Source organism: Centrocercus urophasianus, unplaced genomic scaffold (assembly GCF_019232065.1).
Source record: "Centrocercus urophasianus isolate 14NV4802_14NV808 unplaced genomic scaffold, USGS_Curo_1.0 seq_17, whole genome shotgun sequence".
In the NCBI taxonomy this organism is placed as follows: domain Eukaryota; kingdom Metazoa; phylum Chordata; class Aves; order Galliformes; family Phasianidae; genus Centrocercus; species Centrocercus urophasianus.
The window spans coordinates 32,246,243-32,264,137 of record NW_024884722.1 but is presented as its reverse complement, the minus strand read 5'-3'; positions in this window follow the sequence as shown (position 1 = coordinate 32,264,137).

Here is a 17,895-nt window from a genome sequence, read left to right as displayed (position 1 = left end):
AAAATCTACCATCTTATCCTGGTTTGCTTTTCTTACGTGGTTTAATTGCACTATCACACAGCAATCTTAAAACTATGATCACTTAACAGTCCAGCTTCCACTGGTGGAGCTTGGCTGTCCATGCAACTTGGTCAGTAAGCTTGTTACAATCTGACAGTATTCCTGAATTTTCTCCATATGCCACTGATACATTCAACATATTTTATGTCTGTGAAAGCTTATTCCAAGACACACTTTGAAATTACAGTGGCATAAAACACAGGGAAGTTTTAGCCACAAAACCCTGACACTTATCCTATTTTACATGCTCAAAGTGATATCAAGTGTTTCTTAATCCAGGACATTTTAATGAAATGTTATCATAAAATGACAAGAGGCAAGGAAATATATAATAGTCCTTCTTAAAAATCAAACCAGTTTTTTCTTCTCCTCCCCCTGAGAAAATTTGATTCTTTTATATCCTGTGGATTTACATACTGAATATTCAGTATCAGTTACACATCTCTCTTCAGTGCCAGAAACAGGTCATTAACTTGCTTTTTTTCCTTTTAATTATAAAGTCAGACAAATTTATTTTCTGCCTGCTTTGAACAGGAAAAAAGACAAGTTACCAATTAACTCAGCACTCCAACTACATCACTTTCACAGAGCTTGAACCTTCCCAGGCAGAATAGTTGAAGCAGGACTGGTCATTTTCCCTATTTATAGACCATGCTTCTCTTGCTCAGCTGAACACACCAAACCATCCTGGAATGTATATCCACTTGCAGAGAAATTTAAGCTTTTTTTTATTATTATTAGCAGCCAGAAGTTCTACAAAGGACACATTATCATCTCAACTCATCCGCACTGAGATACTCAGCATAAAGTTGCTCCATTTCTGAAGCAGATCACTTCAGTAGCAAGATGTTCACAGAATCATTGAATTATTCAGGATGGAAATGACCTCTCAGATCACCAAGTCCAACCCCAGCCCTCTCCCACCTGCCCACTGAGCCACATCTCCACAGTTCTTGATATGCGACACTTTGGACTTGTTATGCTCCCAACGCCTTCAGCATGGATTTGGGAGGAAAAGCAGCAATTATCAAAAGAAGGAGGTTTTCTTGGATAAGAATGATTATTTCTTCTGCTGTATTTTTTCATCTGAAACCCCACTAATCACATTTGAGCTTATCTGCTCTTTATTCATCAGTTACATTAAATCTTAGCTTCCTAGTAACATCACTGGAGGAAAAAAAACAGCAACATTTTCTTGTCTCTTTATTTTTCATCTTTGCATCATGAAATGCTCTGTGAATTTGCTAAATTAAAAACAAGTGTTAATCTATTTCAGTATTGATTTAAATACTCATAGGCCTTCCCTTTATTTTCACTAACTGGAGTACTCTCAGTTTTTCCTCCCCAGAGAGGGGTGAGCAGCCTTGCTCTACAGGTTATTCTTGCCTCCCCGCCCTAAGGGCTGCAGTTTATTCAGATGAAAGGAAAGGCTCATCAGTGCTCTAATACTTCAGCTTTGACTCCCACTGAACAATGGTGCAGAAGCTCAGCAAAGGCTCCCAGCACAGCCTGAGCATTTTCCTGTGGGACTTGTTATAAAGAGCAGCTTAGCCCACTCATCTGCCAGACTCTTTCGAGTACCTTAATATTCCCAAGAAATTTCCTTGTGATTCTTTTTGATACAGAATCATAATGCCAAAGATCTCACATCAAGGTTGGGTGATATGTTTCTCCTCAGAGGCTGGAAAACAAAGCCACTTTCCAGTGATCACAAATTTGAACATCAATGCTTCCTTACAGGTTAGCCATGGTGTAACACGAGGCCAAGGGCTCTGCTGTTTAGAGTCCAGTAAATTCACTGCAAAAGTCAAAGCAGATTCTGTCATACCATAGCACTAAGATGTAAACGTTTACACCAAAGGGAAAAAAAGTTGTAAGATCCCAGCTAACAATTGGAAGAAAAAAAAAACACTGCTAGAACTTAACATCTAACTGTCAGTCACTGTGCCCATACAATTCCCTTGAATGCTATCTCCTCTCCCAGTCCAACCCTGCTGCTTTTAAGCACAAGTCACTTGTGGCATCAACATCTGTAGCACAGGACCTCTTAGAGTGGTCCTCCTCACAGCACGGTCCCAATAACAGGCACAGATTATTCCACAAACACACCAACATTTTTCTCTCCCAGTTCATGTTATTACAGAGATGCTGCTTTGAAACTACCATTCAGAGCCCAGAAGTAATTTTCCAGTAACAGATTTTACCCACCTTTCTTCCTTTATCCCTGCTTCACATGGCTGGTTGGAGAGGTTTGCAGTGATGCTCATGAGCAAGGTCTGCCATTTATGTGCCTGCCTGCTACAGAACCCAGGCAACACCTCACAGGTGGAGTCAAATAATACAGGTGAGGACTTCTGTACTCTGGTGGTATAAATTGGTATAAGCAGCCAAGCCCACACTAGGCTCAAGGAAACCATGCAGTCTTTCTCCTCCATCTCTGCTTACAGGTATGCTCATGCAGCAATCCCGCTTTGTGAGCTATGGTGTTGTCTTTGCTCCTTTGAATTCCTAACAGAATTGGAAAAACAGCCTCAGGATTTGAAGCCCTATCCCTTTGGTCATTTTCAGACACTGAATCCAGCTGCCAGAAACAAGAAATCCTTAAGTAATCCTGGCAACACATAAAAATGAACAGTGATTCATAGAAAGACAAGAAAAAAACGATCACGTTAAACCTTCATGGATGCAAGTAATGCCAAGTAGAAATGACAGTTACATAACAGCCAAGAAAATTAACACTTTCCCAAATGATTCAGAGGATTTGTTCTCCAGTTAAGTCTTGCCTTGCCTTGAATGATTTACACACAAAAAGGTATCTAACTTTCACCTCCTCTATCTCTGCCAGGATAATACTCTTTGCTAGGAAATATTGGCTTTGTTTTAGTAAAATCCCAGTTAAGTTCCTTTCTTCATCACAAACATAGCTTAAAACTCCTGCTAGAGAACAAGGGATTCCTCGCATTTTATTACTGCACAATTTAGAAACTGCACACAAAACTCTACAAAAGTGTTTTCTATATTCCACTGATGGGTGCATAATAACTTGCTTGCATGACATTTGAAAACAAAGGCAAGAAATACGGCTAGAAACTGAGATCTTCTTCCATCTCCCACATACTTTTCTTTACATAGAAGAAATAACACACAACTGTTTGAATTGTGCTTGCTATTTAATCAATTGCTCCACAGAAGAGTGAAGTAAGGCAGGGTGTCAGACACTTAAATAACCAGCAATCAATTAGTACTTCAAAAATTTAGCCCAGCTGTGCTCATTTCTCAGAATCAAGAAATCCACTTCAACTGACTGAATAAAATTGCTGCTGTCCTGACAGCATTGCCTGCAGTTCTACTTCTTTCTCTGAAACACAATGTATATCCAGCTATTCTTCCTAAATTTTGGAAAGAAAAACAACACTAACCCCTTTAGAATTAGGTTTAGGAAAGTATCTATTTGTGGTATGATTACCAGAAAGCCACATACGTGACAAGTGGAAAGCCATCCAAGCATGCCTTCGAGTTCCCCTTGCTGTCATGTAAAGTGGAGGCTGGTGGTTTACTTTTGGAGGCCAAAAAGCAAATTATTATATTTTTTTATTTTTTTCTTTTTTCTTTTTTCTTTTTTTTTTTTTTAAGGCCAAATTATTATATTTTTTTGTTTATTTTATTTTATTTTTTATTTTTTTTTTTTTTTAAGGCCAAAAAATTGGAGGCTGTATAAATTTTTCTTTTGAGACTGAAAATCGGAGGCTTTTTTTTCCTTCTTTTTTTTCCCCAGAGATGAAAAAGCAGAGGTCAGAATTTGTTTTTTTTGGACACCAAATGTCGAAGGCTGGTGTTGGTATTTTCATTTGAAAGGTGAAAAGTGAGGCTGGCTTCTGTTTTTTTGGAGGCTTTCTATCACACTCACAGAAATGATTCAAATTCAGTGTGAAAACTGTGTTTTTATCATAGAACCACAGAACAGCTTGAGTTAGAAGGGACCTTAAAGATCATCTAGCTCCAATCCCCCTTCCAAAGGCAGGATTGCCAACCACTAGATCAGGCTGCCCAGGAGTCCATCAAGAGTGGCCATGAACATAACCAGAGATGGGGCATCCACAACATCTGTGGGCTGCCTGAGCCAGGGCCACACCACTCCTGCATGTGAACGATTTCTTCCTAACATCTAACCTAAATCTCCCCTATTTTAGCTTAATGCCATTACCCTTTGCCCTGTCACTATCAGTGTACAAAGTCTGTCTCCCACCTGCTTGTAAGCTCCTTTAAAGATCACGATGAGATCTTCTCAGGGCCTCCTCTTCCCCAAGCTGAACAAGTCCAACTCCTTCACCCTTTCTTCATAGAAGAGATGCTCCAGCCCCTTTGATCATCTTCCTGGTCCTCTTCTGGACCCATTCTAACAGCTCCGCAATCCCTTTGTACTGAGGGCCCCAGGCCTGAACACAGTACTCCAGATGCAGCCTCACAAGGGCAAAGTAGAAAGGGACAATCCTCTCTGCTGCCACTCCTCTACTGATGCAGCACAGGATGCCATTGGCCTTCCAGGCTGCAATAGTGTTCTGCTGGCTCATGTCAGCTTTTCATCCACCAGGACCCTCAAGTCCTTCTCGGCAGAGCTGCTCTGCAGGAGTTCATCTCCCAGTCTGTACTTGGTGAAGACTTCAAGAGCTGCCAGATTCACTCCACTCTCCTGCCTCTAAGGACAGCTTCCCAGGGAATCTCATCCAATAATTCCCTAAAAAGCCTCAAGTTTGTTTTCCTGGAGATCAGGGTCTTGACTTTGTTTTTTGCCATCTTTCTGAGGATCACCCAATCGAACAGGGCACATTCAGTACAGCCCCAACTGCCTCCAATCTTATCTTCTTTAATGAACTCCTCTGTGATGGCAGGCACCAGGTCTGATAACACTTCACCTCTGATTGCTTTGTCTAATACCTGGACCAGAAAGTTCTCCTCAGTGCATTCCAGGAATCTCCAAGATTGCAGCCTGACACGCTGTTTTCTCAGCAAACATCCTGGTGGTTGAAATCTCCCATCAAGATGAGCGTGCAGGCACGATGCTTCTTGAAGCTGAGCCTCAACCACAGGCTGCCCTTGACCAGGAGACCTGTAGGAGACCCTGACCACCAGGTGCCCGGATGACTGCTTCAGGAGAGATGAGAGTGCTGTGGCTGCAGTACTGTGACAGCAGCAGGACAGTCACAACAGGGGGTGTGTCAGTGCTGCAGCACCACACCCTATAGAACTCTGGCGAGTACAGCACACACCTCCTAAGGGCCATGGCTCAGGTAATCATTGCCCTGGCTTTGCTGGGGATCTTTCAGATACCTGAGCTGGAACTTCTACATGTGGATGTGCATGAGCACAACATGCAGCAACTGTGTCTGGCCATGGCACAGCTGCTGCATGGTACGGAGCAGGGGAGCCAGGAGCAGAGTTGGGCAGCTGAAGAAGCTCTACACTGTGCCTTGCCACTCTGTCAACTCTCGGTCTTTGCTGGGCTCCTTGTAGGGATCCTCGTCCTGCTGGTCAGGTTATGCCTGTGCCTTGGGAAAAGCAGAGGGAAACCAGAGAGCAAGAAGTCAGAAAGCTCCTCAAGCAAGGAGGAGAAGGATAGTGAGGCAGAGGAAGACAGCGACTCTGATGAGAAGTGCAAACTGTTTGGGCCAGGAGCAACCAGTGGCCAACATCATACGTGGCTGCCAAGTGCCAAATCATGGAGGAGCTGGTGGACAACCTTCTCGGGGCCTGCCAGGGCCGCTCCAGCCATGGCTTCATGCCCCGACTGCAGCAGGCCATCGGGGTGACCTGGCTCTATGAAGGACGGAGCAACCCTGGAGAAAATCTTCTCTACCGGCTGCTGATGCCCATGAGGCCTCCTCCTGGGCACACCTTCCACCTGGAGATGGGTGACACAGAGAAGACGTCAGCAAGGAAGTTCTGCCTGTGCGTGGAGCTGGAGTGCACCTGCATGAGAGAGCGGCTGCTAGGAGACATGCTGTGCTTTCTCCACCATGCTCAGGAAGAACTGAGGAGCAAACAGGAGCCCAGCCTCCTAGAGAGCTTCTGCAGGGGCTCCTACCTGCATGGGGAGAAAAACGCCCGCTGGTTCCAGTGCCAGGTGCAGGCAGCGTGGTGGCATCTGCCTCAGTCGTGTGATTGCCGCCTAACAGCGCTGCTCTCCCTCAGCTCCTGCAAGATTAAGCTGACCATCCCGTCCATGGACACCTTCTCCATTGAGGTGATGCTTGGGGTGCAGCTCAACTCCAACACCTTCCTGAGCCTCGAGTAGGCTGAAGCATAGAATGGCATGGCCAGTGACTTTGGTATGGTCACCAAGGGCAAGGTGGAGAGCCTGCCTGTCCCAGACTCTCCATGGGGTGCCCGTGCTCCAGAACTGAGCAGCAGATGCTGCTCATCAGGCAGTGGATATCACTCCAGCACTTTTTCTCCACTGTGGAATAAGTGGTGGAATGTCATATAACTGCTTTTTGTTATAGACTACTGATTGTTAGGAAGCTGGTTCTTAGAAGGTAAGAACTGCATTCCCCAGAGGAGTTTTTGTTTCCAGTTTTGTTCACAGGGAAACATAAAACTGCTTGCCAAGTCACAAGGCATCTCCTTTTCCCTTTCTGTTCATCTGCAGTGTGTGCTTCCTAGCTGTCTCATTTTCAGCATTAGAGTTAGGCCTTCGGTTTTGAACACACACATTCATTTAATTTGATTTCTAAGCTTCAATTCCAACTGTATTGTATTCTGTTAGATTGCATATTGATATCATATTTAGTAAATAAACTTCCCTCCTCAGATCATTGCTACTGTTCTGTTTTTTAGTCCATCTCCCTACCTTTTTCCTTTTTTCCCCTTCCCCATTTCCCAGCATTTGGATCCGTGGGTCCCTGCCTCATTAGTCATGGTACCAGGCTAAATCAGCCCATAAACTATTGACACCAATCGCATACGGGGGAATCTGATTTGGTGCAACTAAAGATGATGCTGTGTGGAGGCTTGCAAGAGAGAGCTGTTAACATGTGGGCAATGACCACTCAACATCTTGGAGAGATTTCACGACCTCTGGTAGGTCCAGCCTGTGCAACCATGTCAATAAATTGTGTGAATTGTAAATAAACTGAGTGTCTACACAGAACTTTGCAGAGGAACGTGGGCATAAGGTACTGAATGCTGCACAACCATGGCCTATGCAAAAAGAGAACCACAGAATAACCGAGATTAGAAACGTCCTCCCAACAGCCAGCAAAGTTGTGCTGGCTGTCTCAGATCACTTTCTTATCTCGTGTGCCATAGCATTTCTTCCAAGAGAATCCACTCCGTGGCCTTCCTAGGTATAGACATGAGCCTCAACAACCCATAGTTCCCTGGGTCTTTTTTTCTCCCTTCCTTAGAAATGAGAGTGTTTTTTCCCTTTTTACAGTCACCAGTGACTTCACCTGACAGCCACTACTTCTCAGATATGATGAAGAGTGGTTTGACAGCAACATCAGCCAGTTCCTTTCAGACCCTGGGATGTATATCATCTGGCCCCATAGACTTGTACATTCAGCCTCAAGAGTTGGTCTCAGACTTGCTCCATCCTTACACTAGAAGGGATTTAGCTCCCCCAACTCCCACTTGAAGTTGAGAGACATGAGAGATTTAAGAAGTCTGACTAGCAGCAAAGACTGAGGCAAAGAACTCCTCAGCCTTCTCCGCATCCGAGTAGGCCCTTTTCATTATAAGAGGGGGTTTGCCCTCCTCTGCCTGTCTTTTGTGACCGGTATACCTAAACAAACCGTTCTTGTTTCTTACATCCCTTACCAAGTTTAATTCCACCCACACCTTGTCTTTCCTGATTCCATCCTTGCACATTCTGGCAACATCCCTGATTCCACTGCTTATATTTTCCCTTCCTTCCCCTCAGCCTTACCAACAGGTCCTCTTGTTGCTCAGCCATGCTCGTTTCCTGCCTCCGCTATCCATAGGCAACCCTCCTCCCCCTCCCCACCTTGCTTATCCCTTCTGAAAAGGTTATAGCTCTCAATCCTGGTATTCCAGATACGTGAATCATCCCACCATGTTTCCATGATAGCAACAAGATCATTGTTTTCCAAGTGCAGCACTGTTTCCCATTCCTCCTACTTACTTCCCATGCTGTATACATTGGTGTAGAGGCACTTGATTTGGGCATTTGAACAAATTACCTTCCTAGAATTGCTCTCCCACAGATCTCCAGGATAAATCTGAGGTATTCCTGCACTCCTTCCTTGAGTGATAGCATTCCCCAGCTGTCACTCAGCTGTACACCCCCTTCCCTCAGCACCTCTAGTTTAAAGACCTGGTGATGAGCCCCAGCAGCTTGCTACTATATTCTCACCCCCCTCCTGGTCAATTGCATCTTCATGTCAATATTCCTGGTTTGTCAAAGGTGCATCCTAGGTCACATGACACTGCCCATACAGCCAGACCTTCAACTGATCCATTCTCCTCCTTCTGCCCGGATCCCCATCTCTAGCTGGGAAGACTGAGAACATCACCCGCACACCTGACCCCTTCAACATCTTCACAAAGAATTTGAAGTCTTTTCTTACATTGTTCAATTTCCTGGCTGCAACCTCTCACAACACAGCTCAATAGACCAGGAGGGAATAGCATTCCTCCAGTTTCATCATACCCAATATCCTCTTCTTCATGTCCTCAATGTGGGCCTCTGGCAGCCAGCAAACTTCTCTAGAGAGGTTTCCTGGGTGGCAGATGAGCACCTCAGTGCCCCTCAGAAAAGAGTCTTCCATCACTAAGACCTTCACCTTTTTTAGCAGCACAGTCATGACTTGGGTCCTCAGCTGAATCTTCTAAATGCAATCACTCCTTTCTGGTTTCCAGTTGCTATCTATTCCTTCTTCTGTCTCTGACTCCAAAGCTTGAAATCTATTGGTTAGTCTGACATCTGGAGCAAGGGGGAGAGCTACTCTGTCTGCCCCAAGCAAAGTTGAGAGTCCTGTATTCCTCACGCAGTAGCTCACCTTCTGGTGGCCCTTGCTGAGATGAGCAACACAAACTGGTCTCAGAGCTCCACATCAAGAATGGAGCTCAGTTGTCTTAAATCATAGAATCACCAAGGTGGGAAAAAGCCTCCAAGATCAATCCAACCATGCACCTACCACCAACATTTTCCCACTAAGCCACGTCCCTTACTACAATATCACATTTCTTGAATATCTCCAGGGACTCCACCATTTCCCTGGGCAAGTCATTCCAGCACTTGACTACTCTTTTGGAGAATAAATTTCTCCTAACATCAAAGACCTTTCTCCTAATATCCTAGCATCTAAACAGCTACCTTAAACAGTAAAAAAACAAACAAAAAAAAGATTCATTTCAAGTCAACAGAGGACGATTCCAGTTAAACCAGAGGTGAAAAAGTAAAATCTAACTGAGATGCTTAAGGACCCAAGGATCATCTCAATGCTTGCATTTTCTTTCCAAAGCATCTTTCTTTCAGTGCTGCAGACTACATCTTAAGACACAATTTTGTTCTTAAATACTACCTGGCGATAAATCCAACTTAGTAGGTGCAGCACCACAGTCACTTGAAAAAAGCAGTTCTTAAACCCATGCTCCCAGGGCATGCATGCAAAGACCCAGCTCCTCATCACAGTGCCTGAAGAGAAAAAAGGCTATTGGCTCGAAAGCAGATGTCCCTGGAGTTAGGAGCAAGAGAGCTTATCTTCCTGGGACCAGGGATTAAGAAACCTGATATGTGGTTACCTGAAGAGAGCACATGATATCACTGAGCCCTGGTAATTATGTCTTACAAGTTTTGCCTTCTGCAGAGCTTTGGCTGACCTGTATTCAATTGTATGGCCTTAATTACTGAAGAAGGCAGTGTAATTTTTTGTTTCTTGCATGAGCCTTCATAAAATGAAACTGAAGGGTATTATCATCTGGTCATACTGTTGTGGAAATTGTCATCTAATGACCTAGTCCTTTTATATCAGCTAATAAATATGCCATCTCAGTGAGAAAGCATGCCACAAGTACATCTGTGCTTGCACGTTTGCAGTCCACAAGTCCAAGAGCTTAACTAATAGTGACAGAGTTCAAAGGACCACATATGTAAGCAGTGGACAATTTTATATCATTTTTATTAGAGAAATGTTAATTGCAGGCCAAACTCATCACTGGTTACTGTTGTATAAGTGGAATACTGCACCTTCATCAAAATATACGTCTGTATACTGCAGTGCATTACAGCAAGAGCCCACAGTGAAATATTGTGGCTGCAATTAGTATATTCTCCAGTTTTAGCTACCAAAACAATAGATGAACATGCAGGACATAAGTCTAAGCATACCTAATGAAATATCACTTGTAGCATTCAATGACAAAAAAAAAAAAATCTAACTTAATTGTCAATGCTTTTAGAGATATATCTGTCTTCTCTCACATTCCAAGCCATAAATTCTCCATAAATTTTTATCATCAGACCTCCTTGTGGAGGATTTGTGGCATTTGAACAATAAATCAATAGCACGTTATAAAATATTGGCTCACTGTGGAGGTTCTCCGAAATGACACACTCAAGAAAAATTGGATCTGCTAGAAAGACTCTCTATTTTGCCTTTTGGGATAGATCGTATCTGACATTCAGCATCACTTCCAGTTTAACCAGAGCAAAGAAGCTCAACTCTCAATGACCATCACAGGAAAGATAAATCAGAAGGGGAAGCTAAGGACAAAAAAAGTGGAAACTTGAAGAAATGCACTTTGACTCTAGAAATACTCTGTTTAGTCCCTGTCATTGCTGGATGCTGAACAACCCATTTAACCATCCCTAGTTTCTGCTCTTCTCCCTAGAGGGGGACACACTCATGATGGACGAGAAATTAAGGCTTATTTCTAAGCCTTATTTGTACTAGTAGCAAAAGATATTAAAAGAGATATTAGATATGGTTCAAGAGGAAATGTGATAACATCATTTTTACTATCTACAGCAAAAGCTGAGCAGAATGTTTTATTCTGAAGACTTCCTTCTTGCAGATACCATGTTTAACACCCAAACAGGGTGATGAAAGAAGTTAGTTAACTTCCCACTGAAGAAAGCTAAAAAATCTCTCCTTCACTAATACTGGTGGTAGCGAGACGTCTTACAGCAGCAGCAGCACAGCCAAGAGCTCACACAACTCTCATTAACAGATATACTCATTAGAAGACCTCTCGGAGAAGCTAAATACCCAGTAGGCACTGAGTTTTTAATAGTCCAAGGCAGCAGCTGGCCCGTCTCCCAGTATGTTAGAGGTGATTGGAGGGTGCATTAATGTCAGAGTTCACTCCATGCCTCTCCAGTAAATAAGAGCCTGCTGGCAGCTCAGCATCTTTCATGTGCAATAAAGAAAAAAAATGAAGAAGCAGGTTAACAATGCCACTGGAGAGCTCATTAAAGTGTCTTTACTTGGTCTTTTTTCATGGAAAAAAACCATCTAACTCAACTGAAAATTACAGTTTATGGATCAATAATTGTTGCTTTGCGAAGCAGATTGTGAGAATCTGAATTTAAATAGATAGTTTTCCAACTCACTGCAACTGGCAGGTTTGGTCTTTCCAGTCAGCTAATATCAAGAACTAATTTGTTCAACAAAACAGCATGTTTACAATTAGGTTTTAATAAAGACTGCTATTACTAGACAACAGTACTGGAGCTTCAGCATTGCATTTGTCTTCTGCATTGAGTATTCAAAATCATTGCTCAGTACTCCCCTTTGGCTTTCAGCCGTGGGCCTTAGGAATGAACATCATTATCTAAAGGGATCCATAGTTTCTACAACTGGCAGAAGGTAAAAAAGGCAAGTTTGCCAGATAGAGGGAGCAGACAAACTGAAGAAGGCCAAAGTGCTTTCCCTTCCTGACCTGCCAGACCATCTGTTTCACTTTGAGCAAAGCTGCATTCCTCCAACTTTCCTAGAGTATTCCTCAGGCAGTAGCAGAACACTTGTGGGATAAGATCCCATTTCCCAGTGTCAAAACTCCTCTGCAGTTTTCTTCCCTGCTTTTACTAGCAGTGCCCATTATCTTTTCCCACATATAAACTTCTTTCTATTACTTATTCTGTAAATTTGCATGAGGAATTCTGCAGACTTGATCTCTCCGTGTACTCAGAATCATAGAATTGCACTGATTGGAAAAGATCTTCAAGATCATAAAATCCAACCTCAACCTAATCCTGGCACTTAATTCACTGCAGGCTGGATCTGACCAGTACTGTAGTACTGTCAAACAATGAAAAATGAATGAGAAAAAATGCCCTTTCCAGTGTGTAAGAAACTTGGAAAGAGCAATCAACACAGCTGTTCCCAAGGCTTGTCTCAGCAATACATTGCTGTTCCCAAGGCTTATCTCACCAAACCTTTTGTGTTCAGGAAACATGTAGATGTACTAAGGTACATGGTTTAGTAGGGAAATATTGGTGGTAGGCAGACAGTTGGACTAATTCATATTTGAGGTCTTTTCCAACCTTGGTGATTCTATGATTCAAGCTACCAAGGTGCTATTTCTTCATCCCCTTACAACATTTATGCTTCTCAACAAATGATTCATGTGATACTCATCTTCCTTTCACTTTCATCCCTATGTTTTTTACCCTGATTCTCACTTGTCAGTTGTCTTCTGCTTTTCTGTATGTCTAATTCAAATTAGTTCCCTCAAGTTATCAGTCCTGTTGCAGAGACAGCTGCAAACCATTTCCCACATCTGCTCTCAGCTACAACTGAAAAGGCACTTATAAACTCAACAAAAAATAAAAAATACATACTGTTGCTTTAGTTGTGCTCATTTAGTTGTGTTTCCAGGAAAAATAAGCCTTCAAACACCTGCTAAGATCTCATAAATAGTGTATTGTGCCATACCAGTGTTATGTCCAGTACTTTTTTTTATGCTATAGGCACCAGCACACCATGCAGGAATATTTAACTCAAATACAAAATAATTACCTTCACTAAGTAACTTAAACCAACAGATAATTTAAACATGAGATTATGGTGGCCTGTTAATTTTGTTTTTGAAGAATTCATTGCTTCCATCCACAAAACACTCTCATAAAAAACTCCCTAGTAAATGGCTCATCATTTTGCACACTCCTGCTCAGTGCTGGAGCAATGAAATCACAGTCCATTTCAACAAATAAGCATTCACTCGCCTTAACAACATGCTAAACTTGCTGGGGGCTGTACTACCAGATGGCAAACCTCTAGCTCCACATGCCAACTCTCTTATTTATTTAGAGATTCCAAAGAAAAACAGTTTATTTCTTCCCACATTTTGAATGTTTTACTAAAGAAAACATTCACAGAAGGCCACAGAAAGCTTGCTTTTTTCTCAGAAGGAGGATGCCAATGTTGGCCTGAGCTCAATGTGCATTGCTGGCATACCAGGGAAGGAGCATGAGCCAAGAAAAGCCTGAGCCACTATGAGCATCCTGGCACCCATTCCTGGCAGTCATGTGAAACTCATGCATCACTGCTGGATTTCCACCTCCACGTGCCTGCTGGCAAGCACCACAGGCTCTGTGTTTGCTCTCTCCCTCCCGTTCAGTAGGGGCAAAGAATTGATTCAGGCTTCTAAGCCTTGGCACCTGGTGCCAGCTCCTGCAAATAAGTTATAGGAGAGCATGCAGCTTTCATGAGAACCTCGAAAGACTGATGTTGCTAAAGGCACAAAGATTACCCAGAATTTTTATTTTTTATTTTTTTTTACAGAGGTCTGCATCACATTTCTGTGTTTTGATAAAAATTCGTTTCCGTATGACAAAAACTTAATCTTTCCCATGCAACTAAAGACACACTAAGATGCCTTGGCCCACACTATGGACCTTAATTGGTGGCATGGATTTCTGTCAATTTGGGGTTTTAAAGGGATTTTGGGTTTTTTTGTTGTTGTATTTTTTCTTTCCTCTAAAACACAGAAAGGGAAAGTCTTGGTAAAACTGACTGGAAGAAAATACAGGATTAAAAATTATGTGTGATTATTTGGATTTAACCATGCTGTAATCAATACTGATACATTAGACAGACATTGAAACCAGATATAAATCTATATATGTACACAGACACACACACACAGAGCAGCTTCTGTGGCCTGTAAGAGTCGTATGGAAAATTCTCTCCCTGCACACAAAAAACCATACATGTGTAGATTTCACGGTTGTTTGTTTTTTAAGTTGGTCTCCTAAGGGCAACCATACAGAAAACATAGACTCCAAACCAATCAGGCTTGAGTCCCTCAAAGTTCCACAACAGTTTTCTGGTGTCCAGAAGTTCATACAGTTTCCCAAATGTTGGATGGTCTGAGAGCAATCAGACCTGCCATTCTCACTGAGACACCATCAGTCTACTGCATCCGTACAGTAACGTACACTGTTGTGTGCGTCTTTTTGTAGAAAGGGCCAACAGGAAGAATGCTAAAGCATTCACCGTATGGATCTGAATTCTGTGTAAGCTGCACATTAGTACTGAAATATTCATTCAAGTATGCTTGGAAACAAAGAAGGAAGACCATCAGTGGAAGTTTCCTAGTCTTCATTTGAGACGAGCTATAAGAAGCCTTCTCTGCTATTCTCTTCTAATTTATGAGTTTAATCACTTCCCTTACTTAAGAGTAACCATTACAACAAATGCTTGGAACAGAAAGAAAACATTTCCCAAGCCGTGTCCTCACCAAATATCTCAGAAGCAGATTTATTGATTTCTCCTCTGGTATTAAAGGTATACGTAGATTGTACTACATGACAGCCCATAGCATTTCACAGGGAAATTGTGAAGAAGTCCTTACACTGTGGCCACGTGGCTGTAACACACTGTAGAAGTAGCATTGCTGAGATGTGCAGCTGTCTTCATTTCCTGAAGTAAAAACTGCGATCTTCTCACAATGAAAGAGAATTGCAGACTTGTTTGAGTTGTAAAAGACCCTTATAGGTCACCCAGTCAATTCCCCTGCAATGAACAGGGGCACCTACAGCTCCACCAAGAGTTCAGAGCCCTGTCCAGCCTGACTGGGGTGTCAGCAGGGATGGGGCATCCACCACCTCTCCAGGCAACCTGTGCCACTGCCTCATCACCCTTACTGTAAAACATTTATATTTAACTTAAATCTCCCCTCCATAGCTTCATGGAACTGTCCAAAGGAGCCTAAAATAGGCAGACATTTCCCAAATAAACATTGTAGTTGCTCCTAGACAGAGAATAGTGTATATAAGCAAGGCAAGTCTGTGATGGGCACATTTGTATTTACCTTTTGCTCAGCACAGAGGTGTGCATGCTCAGCAAGCATGCTATGAGCTATGTGTCTGGCAGCAACCACCAGCACACTGAAAAACTCAGGGCTCTGACATACATGCCGGGTACAGGCATCAGGATTCAAGTCGAGCATTGCATATTTCACAAGGAAAACCAAGCTGCTGAGTGCAAGAACCAAACGTTTGGGATTTTTTGGGTCACCTGAAAGTAGTTTTTTTGGACTGGAACACAATTTTAAACTAACGTTATATCCCGTGTTAATTAATGCTGTTTTAGCATGTAAGAATTAGCATAAACTCAAGAGGCAGAAAATAAATATTTTTAAACTCATTCTGGTTCAAGTTATCTGCAGGTTACAAAAATTGAAAACATCTTCAACGTAAAACAGCTAAAGGTCATTTCTCAGCAGAATGCAGTTTGCATTCTCATTTACTACTAAGGAAAAAATTCAGGTGCAAGCCTACGAACCAGCAACGTCTCTCATTCCCACTATTTGTAAGGTGCAAGAAAACTTTCCTCAGGTGTAAAATCTTTTGCAGAAAGTAACCCAGTTCTTGTGCTTTTGCTCTGAAATGTGACCTTGCTGATAGCACGGGCAGCTCTCAGACACAGTTTCAATCCTTAGAAAGATGTGTATCAGAACCACGGATGGAGCTGGAACAGATCCGAGGAGCTCATCTAGTCCATCATCCTGAGCTGATCTAAATGTTCATCAGTTACAGTCAGTCTGGGACATATCACTCTCATGTTAACACTGACTTCCTGGCAAGGCAGCTTCGTGCCATTTGTTTAATACATTAACAGATTTTTCTGCCCCTCAATGAATGAAGCGCTTGTCTCAATCCTTTTTAACAGAACCTCTGCAATGACTTTTCCTGATAAACTATTCAAAATGGCATGGAAAACACAATTTTGCATAATAACACAACATGAATGACCAAGAGTATATTTTTAGTCCTCTACTGCACTTCTAGCCCTCAAAGCTGTCACGGAGTTGACCAGATCAATCTATGTCCGTGACAGGGGCGACAGGCCTCTGCCCTCCCCCCACACCCCAGTCCCACAAAAATGGGAAGGAAGGAAGGGAGGAAAAGAGCAGCGGCAACAATCTATGGAGGAAAACTTATTTTACTATAATATTGGAATACAAGATAACACAATATATACAATTTAATTGAAATTGAGATTAATAAATCAGACAAGATGAGAGAGAGATTTCCCGGGAACGAGTCAAACCTGAAAAGCTTGGAACGGCTAGGAAAGCACCTCCAGCACCCACTGCAAGGCAGCAAGAGAGCGCCCCCCCCACCTGGAAGGGCCAGATCCCGTGACTTCTGTAATGTACAGGGATAGGTACCTGGGATTGGGGCAGTGACACTTTAATGCCCCGTACACTACATGATGTTTTGATGTGGAATACTGAAACCCAAAAACAAAAAAACCAAAAACATAGAACCATGACAAAAGCACGCTGATCTATTTAAGCTTCTGCTTCCAGCCGTGCTGTAGTACTACAGCACCATGACTGGTGCCTTCACAACCTTCTTACCTTAACACTTGGGTGCAAATTGCTGGAGCTGTAATACCACGCCTCCAACGGCATACAATCATCATTCTCTCCCTGAGCCAATTAAAGGATTACCCTGGAGGTTGGCACTGTTTTGAAATTAGTGCATTCCCAAGAGCTATCACTGTATATAGAAGACATAAAGCAGCATACTAGGATCCTGCCATGTTCCACACATTGAGGCAGATTTCCCTCAACTGAGCTCCCTATCGTGCTTCATTTGAATGAAGAACTAGATCAACTGTTTTGGTTTTTGTTTTAAACAGACCAAGCTTAAAGCAAAACAGCAACAAGGTTTATAGCAATCCTCTTCCTGCCCATAACAACCTAGTAGTGGGTCTATGCTCCCAGCCTCAGGCTCAATTAGCCAGATGACTCTCGAATGGCATAAATTGCTCCATCCTGACAGGCTCCTCCTGCCAGCATTAAGGCCAGGCTGGTTGCTCCCTGCTCACGGCTGCCATCTCCTCTCCGAGGCACCCCATCACCTCCTAGACTTCCTGATGCTCACAAGCAGGACTGTTTTAAGGAAATTAAGGAGATACAATGTCAGTCATACAAAACATCAGGACTCCAGAACAAGAATGGAAAATCTCATTTCTGGTATGCACCAGAGCTTGGATCAAAAGCACAAAAACTCGCTCATTCATCTGCTTGGTTCCTCTAGAAGATACCTGCAGTTTCATGTGAAAGTCTGTTTGTACACCGAAAGCATGATATTTGTTGATATTCATTACCATTCACATAGGTAGAAAATGATCACAGGAACAACAGAGCAAGACAGTGCTTCACAGTGCTCGGAAACAGCAGATGCCACTTTGACAGAAGCATCCACAAAGTCCCTTTTCGTTCACTAATAGTTGTGTTCATTACAGCCACACACAGGCCAGAAATGAGAGCAAGCATCATGGAGTTAACATCAGAGAGCTGCTGCCACCAAGAGGAAGGAAGGAAGGAAGGAAGGAAGGAAGGAAGGAAGAAGGAAGG